Below are 14,100 nucleotides of genomic sequence, written 5' to 3' on the forward strand. Positions count from 1 at the left end.
GCCTCATTCAATTTATTTCTCTGTTTGTGCAGTTATTACAATAAATTGGGAGTGAGAGGCAGATATATCTCTATGGTAATCATTTGAAAGCAAGCACCACTTCATGTAATTGTTATTTTTAATTCCACATCAATTTATAGCATGTCATCAGGTAATCAAATCCACCTCCATATAACATTCCAAACCAAATTATTAATTAGACACAAATATGTCAAATAAAGCTCATGATTTTACAGAGGATGCAAATCCCACCCTATTATTTCCTCTGTCAAAAACAACAAAATATTCCCGGATAAAGATATCTCCCAGGATCCAGAGTCCAGACGTTGTTTGAAATCCACTGCTGCAGGAACCAGGAAACTGCACAAAGAAAGATATATGTCAAACATTATATAACAAATAATATCACACGAAGCACAGGGCATAACAAATAATATCACACGAAGCACCGGGTATAACAAATTATATCACACGAAGCACCGGGTATAACAAATTATATCACACCGAATGCACCGGGTATAACAAATTATATCACACAGAATGCACAGGGTATAACAAATAATATCACACAGAATGCACTGGGTATAACAAAAAATATCACACCGAATGCACCGGGTATAACAAATAATATCACACAGAATGCACAGGGTATAACAAATAATATCACACAGAATGCAATGGGTATAACAAAAAATATCACACCGAATGCACCGGGTATAACAAATAATATCACACTGAATGCACCGGGTATAACAAATAATATCACACGAAGCATCGGGTATAACAAATTATATCACACAGAATGAACCGGGTATAACAAATAATATCACACGAAGCACCGGGTATAACAAATTATATCACACAGAATGCACAGGGTATAACAAATAATATCACACCGAATGCACCGGGTATAACAAATAATATCACACCGGATGCACCGGGTATAACAAATAATATCACACAGAATGCACTGGGTATAACAAATAATATCACACCGAATGCACCGGGTATAACAAATAATATCACACCGAATGCACTGGGTATAACAAAAAATATCACACCGAATGCACCGGGTATAACAAATTATATCACACAGAATGCACAGGGTATAACAAATAATATCACACAGAATGCACTGGGTATAACAAAAAATATCACACCGAATGCACCGGGTATAACAAAAAATATCACACCAAATGCACCGGGTATAACAAATAATATCACACTGAATGCACCGGGTATAACAAATAATATCACATGAAGCATCGGGTATTACAAATTATATCACACAGAATGAACTGGGTATAACAAATAATATCACACGAAGCACCGGGTATAACAAATTATATCACACAGAATGCACAGGGTATAACAAATAATATCACACAGAATGCACCGGGTATAACAAAAAATATCACAACGAATGCGCCGGGTATAACAAATAATATCACACCGAATGCACCGGGTATAACAAATAATATCACACCGGATGCACCGGGTATAACAAATAATATCACACCGAATGCACCGGGTATAACAAATAATATCACACCGAAGGCACCGGGTATAACAAATAGTATCACACACCGAATGCACCTGGTATAACAAATAATATCACACAGAATGCACAGGGTATAACAAATAATATCACACAGAATGCACCGGGTATAACAAAAAATATCACAACGAATGCGCTGGGTATAACAAATAATATCACACCGAATGCACCGGGTATAACAAATAATATCACACCGGATGCACCGGGTATAACAAATAATATCACACCGAATGCACCGGGTATAACAAATAATATCACACCGAAGGCACCGGGTATAACAAATAGTATCACACACCGAATGCACCTGGTATAACAAATAATATCACACAGAATGCACAGGGTATAACAAATAATATCACACAGAATGCACCGGGTATAACAAAAAATATCACATCGAATGCGCTGGGTATAACAAATAATATCACACCGAATGCACCGGGTATAACAAATAATATCACACCGGATGCACCGGGTATAACAAATAATATCACACCGAATGCACCGGGTATAACAAATAATATCACACAGAATGCACCGGGTATAACAAAAAATATCACAACGAATGCGCCGGGTATAACAAATAATATCACACCGAATGCACCGGGTATAACAAATAATATCACACCGGATGCACCGGGTATAACAAATAATATCACACCGAATGCACCGGGTATAACAAATAATATCACACCGAAGGCACCGGGTATAACAAATAGTATCACACACCGAATGCACCTGGTATAACAAATAATATCACACAGAATGCACAGGGTATAACAAATAATATCACACAGAATGCACCGGGTATAACAAAAAATATCACAACGAATGCGCTGGGTATAACAAATAATATCACACCGAATGCACCGGGTATAACAAATAATATCACACCGGATGCACCGGGTATAACAAATAATATCACACCGAATGCACCGGGTATAACAAATAATATCACACCGAAGGCACCGGGTATAACAAATAGTATCACACACCGAATGCACCTGGTATAACAAATAATATCACACAGAATGCACAGGGTATAACAAATAATATCACACAGAATGCACCGGGTATAACAAAAAATATCACAACGAATGCGCTGGGTATAACAAATAATATCACACCGAATGCACCGGGTATAACAAATAATATCACACCGGATGCACCGGGTATAACAAATAATATCACACCGAATGCACCGGGTATAACAAATAATATCACACCGAAGGCACCGGGTATAACAAATAGTATCACACACCGAATGCACCTGGTATAACAAATAATATCACACAGAATGCACCGGGTATAACAAATAATAGCACACAGAATGCACAGGGTATAACAAATAATATCACACAGAATGCACCAGGTATAACAAATAATACATAAAACAAAAAGAAATGACCAATGGACATAAAATCCAGAGAACAAAGAGAGTTTGTAGCTGATCCTTCATTAAAGGGACACTATAGTCACCAGAACAACTACAGCTTATTGAATTTGTTGTGGTGAGTAGAATCATTACCTTCAGGCTTTTTGCTGTAAACACTGTCTTTTCAGAGAAAATGCAGTGTTTACGTTACAGCCTAGTGATAACTTCACTGGCCACTCCTCAGATGGCTGTTAGAGATCCTTCCTGGGTCATAATATAAGAAAAAAATATATATATAACACACGTGTGCCCCAGTGGGTAAACAAAGATAAAATAAAATTTACCCTAAATAAGATTGTAAGAAGATCCCTTCAGTCTTCTAATTCAGTACATATACAAATACAATCTATAAAACAATATAACAAAAGGATGGTGTAGGGTGTTTAAAACACCATCCAGTGCGCAGATATATAATGCACTCACAGGATGGAGTTAAATTGCAGACAGAAAAAGGTTTCTTTAAAATTCAATGAAGGTCTAAATCTTCTTTTAAACCTTAAATATAAAGGAGAGACACAAGGACATAGTGCACCAATCTGACAGATGACAAAATTATTTATTCAAGTTTCCACAAGATACGAAATTAAATTGCCAGCATGTCACAAATCTCAGAGAAGTTCAGCTCTGTAGCGGTACTTACCCTCTCCAGGGGCCGGCCGGGGTCCTCCCTTCTCGCCGCGCGCGGTCCTGCTCCTGCACGAGCCGCGCGCGGCTCAGCCAACGATGGGATCAGTCAGGCGGGCAGTGACCGCGAGAAGCGGTCACATGTCCCGCCCGACACTAAGAGCGCGCCGCGCGTCTCGGGCGCGCTCTTAAAGGGACAGTGGGAGACTAAATTAGAATCAGTCTCCCATTGGCCCCTGTCAGGCCACATTCCCCATACACTCACGTTTTGGGGGCGTGGATATGACAGGGGCCAATCAAAGTGAACCTTAAGGGTATTTATACTCACCTGTTTCCCTTGCTCTTTGCCCTATCGTGGTTTCTGTCCAGTTCCCTTTAGTGCTTGTATCGTTCAGTTGGTTTTTTGGTGCTTGACCTTGGCTTTGTTCCTGACTCCGCTCTCTCCTTATCCTTGCTTGCTTATCCGCTGTTTTGTCCTCTGTGTACCAGTCCTCGGCTTGTTCTACGTTACGCTGTCTCTCAGTTCCCTTGACCTCGGCTTGTTCTGACTCTGTCTTTCTCTCGTCCTAGTCCGGCCATTCTAAGGTCCGGTAAGACGAACTCTGTTTCTTGTCTCTTGACTGTGAACTATTCCTGCGTGTTGGGGTATATTACCGTGACATTACGATAGGGCCATGGACCCCGCAGGTTTAGGTCAACAGATGGCCACTCATGAGGCTAGATTCGCAGAACAGGATCACCGTATGGATCAAATGGCTCAAGCCATCCAGACACTGTTATCCAGATCTGTTCCGGTACCTGTACCTACGCCTCCTGTAAACCCTATACCGGACACAGCTAATATGTCTAATGCTTCTGCACATCTAACCCCGCCACCTAGGTATGGAGGGGACGCTAAGACATGTAGGGGATTCCTTAATCAAGTGGAATTCCACTTCGAAATGTACCCACGTTCATTTCCCACTGACAGATCTAAGGTGGGTTTTCTTATGCACCAGCTTACGGATAAGGCACTAGAATGGGCAAATCCTATTTGGGAGGCTAATGGGCCTATGGTACACGACTTCAATAGCTTCCTCACAGCGTTCCGTAGAACATTTGACACGACTAAAAGGTCAAAAAATGCCGCCAGGGCATTAATGAGAATAAAGCAAGGATCTAAATCTGTAGCCGATTATGCTATTCAGTTCCGGACCCTTGCCTCACAGGTAGATTGGACTAATAATGGCCTTACTACTGCCTTTATGGAAGGTCTGTCTGATACTATCTTAGATGAGGTAGCAGCTAAGGACCTCCCTGTACCCCTGGAGGACCTGATTGACTATCTTATCGATATAGATAACAGGATCCGTGACAGGTTATATACCAGGTCCAGAAATAGACATTTTGTTCCCTTTAACTCCCCTAGAGCTGAGATTCCCGAGGGATCTAAAGGTTCTGAGGAGGAACCTATGCAGTTAGGGGTTGCTAAACTTACCGACGCTGAAAAGCTTTATAGGAGAAAGGAGGGACTTTGTCTTTATTGTGGTAGGAGGGGTCATATGAGACAAGAATGTCCCGTGCGTCCGGGAAACTATCGCACCTAAGACCGTATAGAGGACTGGCCTTGGGTGTGACATCACAGTCCTCACATTTGCCTCTTAATAAGTTACTTCTTCCTGTTTCCCTGCACCTTGATAGTGACTGCATAGCAGGGAATATACTAGCCCTGGTTGATTCCGGAGCGGCCGAAAACTTTATTGATTCCAGTTTTGTCAAGGAGAATAACATACCTACCAGAGAGAAGGAGACACCCTTGGCCGTTGAGGCCATAGATGGTAGACCATTATGCTCTCCAATTATCACACATGAGACTGTTCCCCTACATATGTCTACAGGGGTGTTACACTCTGAGACCATTCGGTTTCAGATCATTACTTCTCCTTCCTCTCACCTCGTGTTAGGGTATCCTTGGTTACGTACTCATAATCCCACCATTGATTGGGAGTCAGGACAAATAGTTTCTTGGAGTGATTCTTGCCAAGAGTCTTGTGTTGTTAAAGTCACCCCTTTGAATTCTACTCATATTCCTCCCGTGCCTACGGTCATACCCCCTCAGTACCTGTCTCTTAAATCTGTTTTTGATAAAAGGGAGGCTGAAAGATTGCCACCTCACAGGCCTTACGATTGTGCAATTAATTTATTACCTGGTACGATGCCTCCCAAAGGGAGAATATATCCTTTATCTCCTCAGGAGAATCTGGTTATGGAGGAATATATCAAGGAATCTCTAGAGAAGGGATTTATAAGAAGATCCTCTTCCCCGGCAGGGGCTGGGTTCTTCTTTGTGTCTAAGAAAGATGGCGAATTAAGGCCTTGTATTGACTATAGGGGCCTTAATAAAATCACCGTCAAAAATGCGTACCCCATACCTTTGATCACAGAACTTTTTGATAGGCTTAAACAGGCCACAGTTTTTACTAAATTGGACCTTAGGGGTGCTTACAACCTCATACGTATCAAAAAGGATCACGAGTGGAAGACTGCTTTCAATACCAGGAGTGGCCACTACGAGTACACTGTGATGCCCTTTGGTCTTTGTAACGCCCCAGCAGTTTTTCAAGAATTTATTAATGATGTCCTACGTCAATTTATACATACATTCGTTATAGTATACTTGGACGACATATTAATTTATTCTAATGATTTACAGACTCATCACATGCATGTTAAATTAGTGTTGAGAACTCTTCTGGTTAACGGTCTCTATTGCAAACTCGAAAAATGTTCATTTGATCAATCTGAAGTCCAATTCTTGGGTTATATAATCTCTGCCAAGGGTTTTCGTATGGATCCCAAGAAACTGTCTGCCATTATGGAATGGCCTCTGCCCCAGGGTTTGAAAGCCATTCAGCGTTTTCTGGGGTTCTCTAATTATTATAGGCGTTTTATTAAAGGATTTTCTGCCATTGTAGCGCCTATAACCAGAATGACCAAGAAGGATGGTAATACTCATGTCTGGAAACCAGAAGCACTCGAGGCCTTTGAATTCTTGAAAGCTACATTTGCCTCTGCTCCTGTTTTACAGCATCCTGTCCCTTCACTGCCCTTTATTCTTGAGGTTGATGCTTCTGAGATAGGGGTAGGTGCTATCTTGTCTCAAAGAGATTCACCTGAAAAGCCGTTACACCCTTGTGGCTTCTTTTCCAGACAGATGTCCAAAGCAGAGAGGAATTATGATGTAGGCAATCGTGAACTCCTTGCTATCATTTTGGCGCTCAAGGAATGGAGACATCTGCTAGAGGGTACCAGGGATCCTATCCTCATTTTAACGGATCACAAAAACCTCTCATACCTTAGTGAAGCAAAAAGATTGTCTTCTAGGCAGGCCAGGTGGTCTCTCTTTTTGTCTCGTTTTAATTACATAATCACTTACAGACCGGGTGATCGTAATACTAAAGCTGACGCTCTGTCCAGACAATTCGAAACTACTGACGAACTCGAGGTCGATGTTACCCCTGTCATTCCGCCTGACAGAATAATAGCGACTACTGTTCTTTCTATTTCGTCTTCTCTCTTACAAACTATTCAGGCTAAACAAAACTTGGCTCCTGAGGAGAGGCCTGCTGATAAGCTATTCGTTGATATACCAGAGAGACGAGACATCTTGTCATTATATCATGACACTAGAACTGCTGGACACCCTGGTATTTCTAAGACAGTCTCAGCAGTTTCTAGATATTTCTGGTGGGCTTCCTTGCGCAAGGACGTCACCGATTACGTTAATGCCTGTAGCACTTGTGCCAGTATGAAGTCCTCCCACAGAGTTCCTTGTGGGTTGTTGCATCCGTTGCCCATACCCGAGAGGCCATGGTCCAATATATCCATGGATTTTATTGTTGAATTACCTCCCTCTAATGGTAAAACTGTCATCCTGATGATTGTGGATCGTTTTTCTAAGATGGCTCATTTTGTGTCTCTTCTCAAATTGCCATCATCTAAGGAACTTGCCTCTATCTTTGCCGGGGAGGTGTTTCGGTTGCATGGTATTCCCACTTCGATCGTGTCCGATAGGGGTAGCCAGTTTATTTCCAGATTCTGGAGAGCGTTTTGTACTGAGATGGGTATCTCCCTCTCGTTTTCTTCAGCCTACCACCCCCAGTCTAATGGAGCTGCTGAACGTGCCAACCAATCTCTGGAGCAGTATCTTCGCTGTTTCGTGTCCCACCATCAGAACAATTGGGCTGACCTGCTTCCTTGGGCTGAGTTTGCTCGTAATAATGCTGCTCATGAATCCTCCGGTAACAGCCCTTTTTACGTTGTTTATGGCCGGCATCCCGTGGTTCTTCCAGCTGCATTCTCCTTACAGGGCATGCCAGCTCTGGACGAACATTTGGCTAGTCTACGTAATACTTGGGAGCAGGTTCAGTGTTCTTTGGTGGCCTCAGCTGCTCGTCAGAAGGTTCAGGCAGACAAGCATCGCAGGGCGGCTCCATCCTATGCTGTGGGAGACCGGGTTTGGCTTTCTACTCGCAATATTCGTCTTCGTGTGCCTTCTATGAAGTTGGCCCCTCGTTTTATTGGTCCTTTTCGTATCTTGCATGTGGTTAATCCTGTCTCGTATGCATTGGATCTTCCAAAAAATTTACGCATTCCTAACGTGTTTCATACCTCCTTGTTAAAACCCCTCCTGTGCAACCGTTATACTCGGCATGTCCCTCCTCCTCCTCCGGTTTCGGTGGAGGGCCATGAGGAGTTTGAAGTGGCGGCTGTAATTGACTCTCGTTTGCTTCGGGGTCGCCTCCAATATCTGGTACATTGGAAGGGCTATGGGCCTGAGGAACGCAGTTGGATTTCCGCTGACGCTGTTCACGCTCCTCGCCTTGTGCGTTCTTTCCACGCTCGTTTTCCTGCCAGGCCTGCTCCTCCCCGCCCGGTGGGCGTGTCTTCAGGGGGGGGTACTGTAGCGGTACTTACCCTCTCCAGGGGCCGGCCGGGGTCCTCCCTTCTCGCCGCGCGCGGTCCTGCTCCTGCACGAGCCGCGCGCGGCTCAGCCAACGATGGGATCAGTCAGGCGGGCAGTGACCGCGAGAAGCGGTCACATGTCCCGCCCGACACTAAGAGCGCGCCGCGCGTCTCGGGCGCGCTCTTAAAGGGACAGTGGGAGACTGTAACGGATCCACTGGCACCCCGACTGGGTACCTCCGTTGAAAGATGCTCCTAGCGCTTCCAGAGGACTCCAAGCACTCCACCAGACACCATAAGCACCGCAGGCTGCAGCTATCTCCCTTCAGAACGAAGCAGGAACAAGCTCTTACAAGAGCTCAGTGATTATAGCAAGGGAATATGCCTAGCATAGCAATCCCTTGTAGCAGATTCCCCCAATAAGACACAGGACTCAAGTTGAGGGTAAAACAGGAACTCTAGACTGGGACACCCAGTCTGGCTTTTATTTCCAACTCACACATACAGGCCACACCCAGGGGGAGGCATAAAATAACCAATGACATAGATGTTACCTCCCACACATCCCCTCCCCTTAGTGTGACACATAATCCCATTATGCATACAGTTTAAAATATACTTTTACACAACTTCCATAACTTTAAAACCATACATCACATTCGCATAAAAATACATATCCACAATCAATCCATTCAGGGGAACAACATATTAAAAAATGGCATGAATCCGACCAGGGGTTTAAAAGTTACTAAAAGTATCTTTTGGGCCTGGGCTTGCAGCATGGCACAATCTGGCTCAAACAGAAGTAAAACATCCCCCACAATGCATCCCGGCTTCCTCCCTTCTGCCCTGGAGATAATTGGAGAAGTAATTCAATTATCTAGGACTAGAGTCAGACTCCATTAACCACATGGTTGCAAAAAGACAGTAAAAGACATAAAATTACCTACTGATACATTTAACACATAAAACACACATTTCTACATATCCCCAGTTTAACTGAACACATAAATACCTACATAATATTTAAGACAGTATTACTGGGATATGTTACAAAGTCTTAAAGGGACATTAGTCCCAAAAGTCCCAATATGTCCATCACTGCTTTTAAAGGGCCAGCAGCAGCAATACAAATTATTACCTGCCCAAATATAGTTTCTAAAGTGCAACACGTCCAGGGGCCATAGTCAGCGGGCAGGAGGCTAGCAACCAGGCTTCTCCAGTTCACAGTGGCGAAGTTGGTTTCGCCACAATTCTCCCCTTTTCCAATTAGACTAACAGGGTATCTGACCTCCTGCCGGTCAGTGCCCTGGTTAGTCCAGCAACCCACCCACAATAAACCGTTACTACACCTGGGTGAGGGAGAATCTTGTCCAGGTTCAGGTGCCTCACCACGGCTGTGTGGGGGACTGGTAGGCTGCCTTGGTAGGTTGCTGAGGGGGCAGAGACCAGCGGTACTCTGTCCTGTTGCCAGCACTACCACGGGAGTAGTCTGGTTGGAGCCTGGTTGCTGGAGACCGACTGTCTCCCCTTGAGTTACACAGCTCTGCTGCTGGAGACCGACTGTCTCCCCTTTAGTTACACAGCTCTGCTGCTGGAGACCGACTGTCTCCCCTTGAGTTACACAACTCTGCTGCTGGAGACCGACTGTCTCCCCTTTAGTTACACAGCTCTGCTGCTGGAGACAGACTGTCTCCCCTTTGGCTAAACAGCCCTGTTGTGGGGGGGCAGGACCGACCGTCCCTACCCCCTGTGCTGGAAGTGCAGAGACCACGGTCCCATCTGCACAGGTGTGGGGCTTACAGTCTCCCCCTGGTACATTAAGCTGCCGCTGGGGAGAGGTGGTAACCAGCTCCTCTCCCATTAGAACACTCTGCCGCTGGGGAATGGAGACTGGGCTCTCTATTACCTGTACATTAATGATCCGCCGCTGGGGAGAGGTGGTAACAATCTCCTCTCCCATACATACTTTCCGCCTTTGTGGAGGGAGACTGACTGTCTCTCCTCCCAATACAGTGCCCTGCTGCTGGGGAAAGGAGACTGGGCTCCCTATTCCCTGCACATCAATGATCCGCTGCTGGGGAGAGGTGGTAGCAAGCTCCTCTCCCATACATACTTTCCGCCTTTGTGGAGGGAGACTGACTGTCTCTCCTCCCAATACATTGTCCTGCTGCTGGGGGGGGAGGTCGATGCTCTCCACTTTCTGTAACTCCAGCTCTAGTTGGGGATCTGGGCCGGTTGCCCAGCATCCCTGTAGGGCCGGTGGAGAGATCTCGGTCCCATCTCCACCTGCCTGCAGGGGGTCCTCCCAGGACCAGTCTATGAGGTCCTCTACCTCGGGTACCTCTGGTTGCTGTTGGGGAGGGAGACCGGTTGTCTCTTCCTCCAATAACCCATTCTGCCGCTGAGGAGTGAGACCGACTGTCTCCCCTCCCTGTAAAACATACTGCCGCTGGGGATCTGGGCCGGGTGCCCAGCATCCCTGTAGGGCCGGTAGAGAGACCTCGGTCCCATCTCCACCGGCCACTTCGGTTTCTTCCTCGTCCCACTCTACCTGTGGCTGGAGTTTCTCCCAACGTGCCCACTGGCCTTCCCTCAACGCCCTGTGTTGTAGGTTCCGGGTCACCATGTCCCACACGAACCGCACGTATTTCTCCTCTGGATTGGGTCCGTAAAACTTCAGGCGCAACCCTACCATCGTGCCAAACTCTAGTACGGAGTAGCTATACGCCATGCTTGCTGTAGCCACTGCTGGTTCCATTATGTTGCTGCAGATAGGGACGCTGCACAACTCCACACGTTACCGGTGTCTCTGAGCTGCTTCTCCTCGCACTAGGACGCCATCCCACCGCTGCCACCAATGTAACGGATCCACTGGCACCCCGACTGGGTACCTCCGTTGAAAGATGCTCCTAGCGCTTCCAGAGGACTCCAAGCACTCCACCAGACACCATAAGCACCGCAGGCTGCAGCTATCTCCCTTCAGAACGAAGCAGGAACAAGCTCTTACAAGAGCTCAGTGATTATAGCAAGGGAATATGCCTAGCATAGCAATCCCTTGTAGCAGATTCCCCCAATAAGACACAGGACTCAAGTTGAGGGTAAAACAGGAACTCTAGACTGGGACACCCAGTCTGGCTTTTATTTCCAACTCACACATACAGGCCACACCCAGGGGGAGGCATAAAATAACCAATGACATAGATGTTACCTCCCACACATCCCCTCCCCTTAGTGTGACACATAATCCCATTATGCATACAGTTTAAAATATACTTTTACACAACTTCCATAACTTTAAAACCATACATCACATTCGCATAAAAATACATATCCACAATCAATCCATTCAGGGGAACAACATATTAAAAAATGGCATGAATCCGACCAGGGGTTTAAAAGTTACTAAAAGTATCTTTTGGGCCTGGGCTTGCAGCATGGCACAATCTGGCTCAAACAGAAGTAAAACATCCCCCACAATGCATCCCGGCTTCCTCCCTTCTGCCCTGGAGATAATTGGAGAAGTAATTCAATTATCTAGGACTAGAGTCAGACTCCATTAACCACATGGTTGCAAAAAGACAGTAAAAGACATAAAATTACCTACTGATACATTTAACACATAAAACACACATTTCTACATATCCCCAGTTTAACTGAACACATAAATACCTACATAATATTTAAGACAGTATTACTGGGATATGTTACAAAGTCTTAAAGGGACATTAGTCCCAAAAGTCCCAATATGTCCATCACTGCTTTTAAAGGGCCAGCAGCAGCAATACAAATTATTACCTGCCCAAATATAGTTTCTAAAGTGCAACACGTCCAGGGGCCATAGTCAGCGGGCAGGAGGCTAGCAACCAGGCTTCTCCAGTTCACAGTGGCGAAGTTGGTTTCGCCACAGAGACTAAATTAGAATCAGTCTCCCATTGGCCCCTGTCAGGCCACATTCCCCATACACTCACGTTTTGGGGGCGTGGATATGACAGGGGCCAATCAAAGTGAACCTTAAGGGTATTTATACTCACCTGTTTCCCTTGCTCTTTGCCCTATCGTGGTTTCTGTCCAGTTCCCTTTAGTGCTTGTATCGTTCAGTTGGTTTTTTGGTGCTTGACCTTGGCTTTGTTCCTGACTCCGCTCTCTCCTTATCCTTGCTTGCTTATCCGCTGTTTTGTCCTCTGTGTACCAGTCCTCGGCTTGTTCTACGTTACGCTGTCTCTCAGTTCCCTTGACCTCGGCTTGTTCTGACTCTGTCTTTCTCTCGTCCTAGTCCGGCCATTCTAAGGTCCGGTAAGACGAACTCTGTTTCTTGTCTCTTGACTGTGAACTATTCCTGCGTGTTGGGGTATATTACCGTGACAAGCTCCAAAGGCGACCTCCTGGATAAGCAGATTGGATGCAGCAGTCAAAATAAATAAAAAATAAAAAAACATATAAACAAAAAATATAAAACATAAAAAACAATAAAATAATCTTTAAAGCCTTAGTCTCTCCGCCCGACGCGTTTCGTCCTAAATAAGGACTTCCTCAGGGGCTTTAAAGATTATTTTATTGTTTTTTATGTTTTATATTTTTTGTTTATATGTTTTTATATTTTTTATTTATTTTGACTGCTGCATCCAATCTGCTTATCCAGGAGGTCGCCTTTGGAGCTGAACTTCTCTGAGATTAGTGACATGCTGGCAATTTAATTTCGTATCTTGTGAGTGGAAACTTGAATACATTATTTTGTCATCTGTCAGATTGGTGCACTATGTCCTTGTGTCTCTCCTTTATATTTAAGGTTTAAAAGAAGATTTTGACCTTCATTGAATTTTAAAGAAACCTTTTTCTGTCTGCAATTTAATTCCATTCTGTGAGTGCATTATATATCTGCGCACTGGATGGTGTTTTAAACACCCTACACCATCCTTTTGCTATATTGTTTCATAGATTGTATTTGTCTATATACCTTCCTGGGTCATGGCTGCCTAAAATGCATCCAAACATTCAGTATCTCCTCCCTCTGCATGCAGACACTGAACTTTCCTCATAGAGATTCATTGATTCAATTCATCTCTATGAGGAGATGCTGATTGGCCAGGGCTGTGTTTGAATCATGCTGGCTCTGCCCCTGATCTGCCTCCTTGTCAGTCTCAGCCAATCCTATGGGGGAAGCATTGTGATTGGATCAGGCTACCACTTCTGCTGATGTCAGCAGGCAGTGGGCAGGTCTAAAGGGAACAGGGACAAAACCAGCAGCTCCAGGCTTGAATACAAGTACGATTTTACTATACTTAGGGTGGCTAGATGGTGGTTTTAACCCTATAGGGTCAGGAATAAATGTTTGTGTTCCTGACCCTATAGTGCTCCTTTAAACTTGCTAAATGCTTAGTCGACTTCAAGGTCGCTGTCTTTAAAAATTATGCAAAGAGGGCTAAATGTAAAAGGAAGTAAAAATAGCTTTAAACACAAGGCAAAACTTTGATGCTAATTAAACAATTGCCCAAATAATAAACCCAGTGTGACAAACTACCATCGAAAACCCTGTGATTTC

General features: G+C 44.7%; 1 pseudogene; it reads right to left on the reverse strand.

Annotated features, from left to right (window-relative positions):
* Positions 1 to 159: 159 nt before the first annotated feature.
* The window catches only part of LOC134615244 (pepsin A-3-like), a 135,990-nt pseudogene continuing 122,049 nt past the window's right edge, over positions 160 to 14,100 (reverse strand).

This window comes from Pelobates fuscus, chromosome 6 (assembly GCF_036172605.1).
Source record: "Pelobates fuscus isolate aPelFus1 chromosome 6, aPelFus1.pri, whole genome shotgun sequence".
Taxonomy (NCBI): domain Eukaryota; kingdom Metazoa; phylum Chordata; class Amphibia; order Anura; family Pelobatidae; genus Pelobates; species Pelobates fuscus.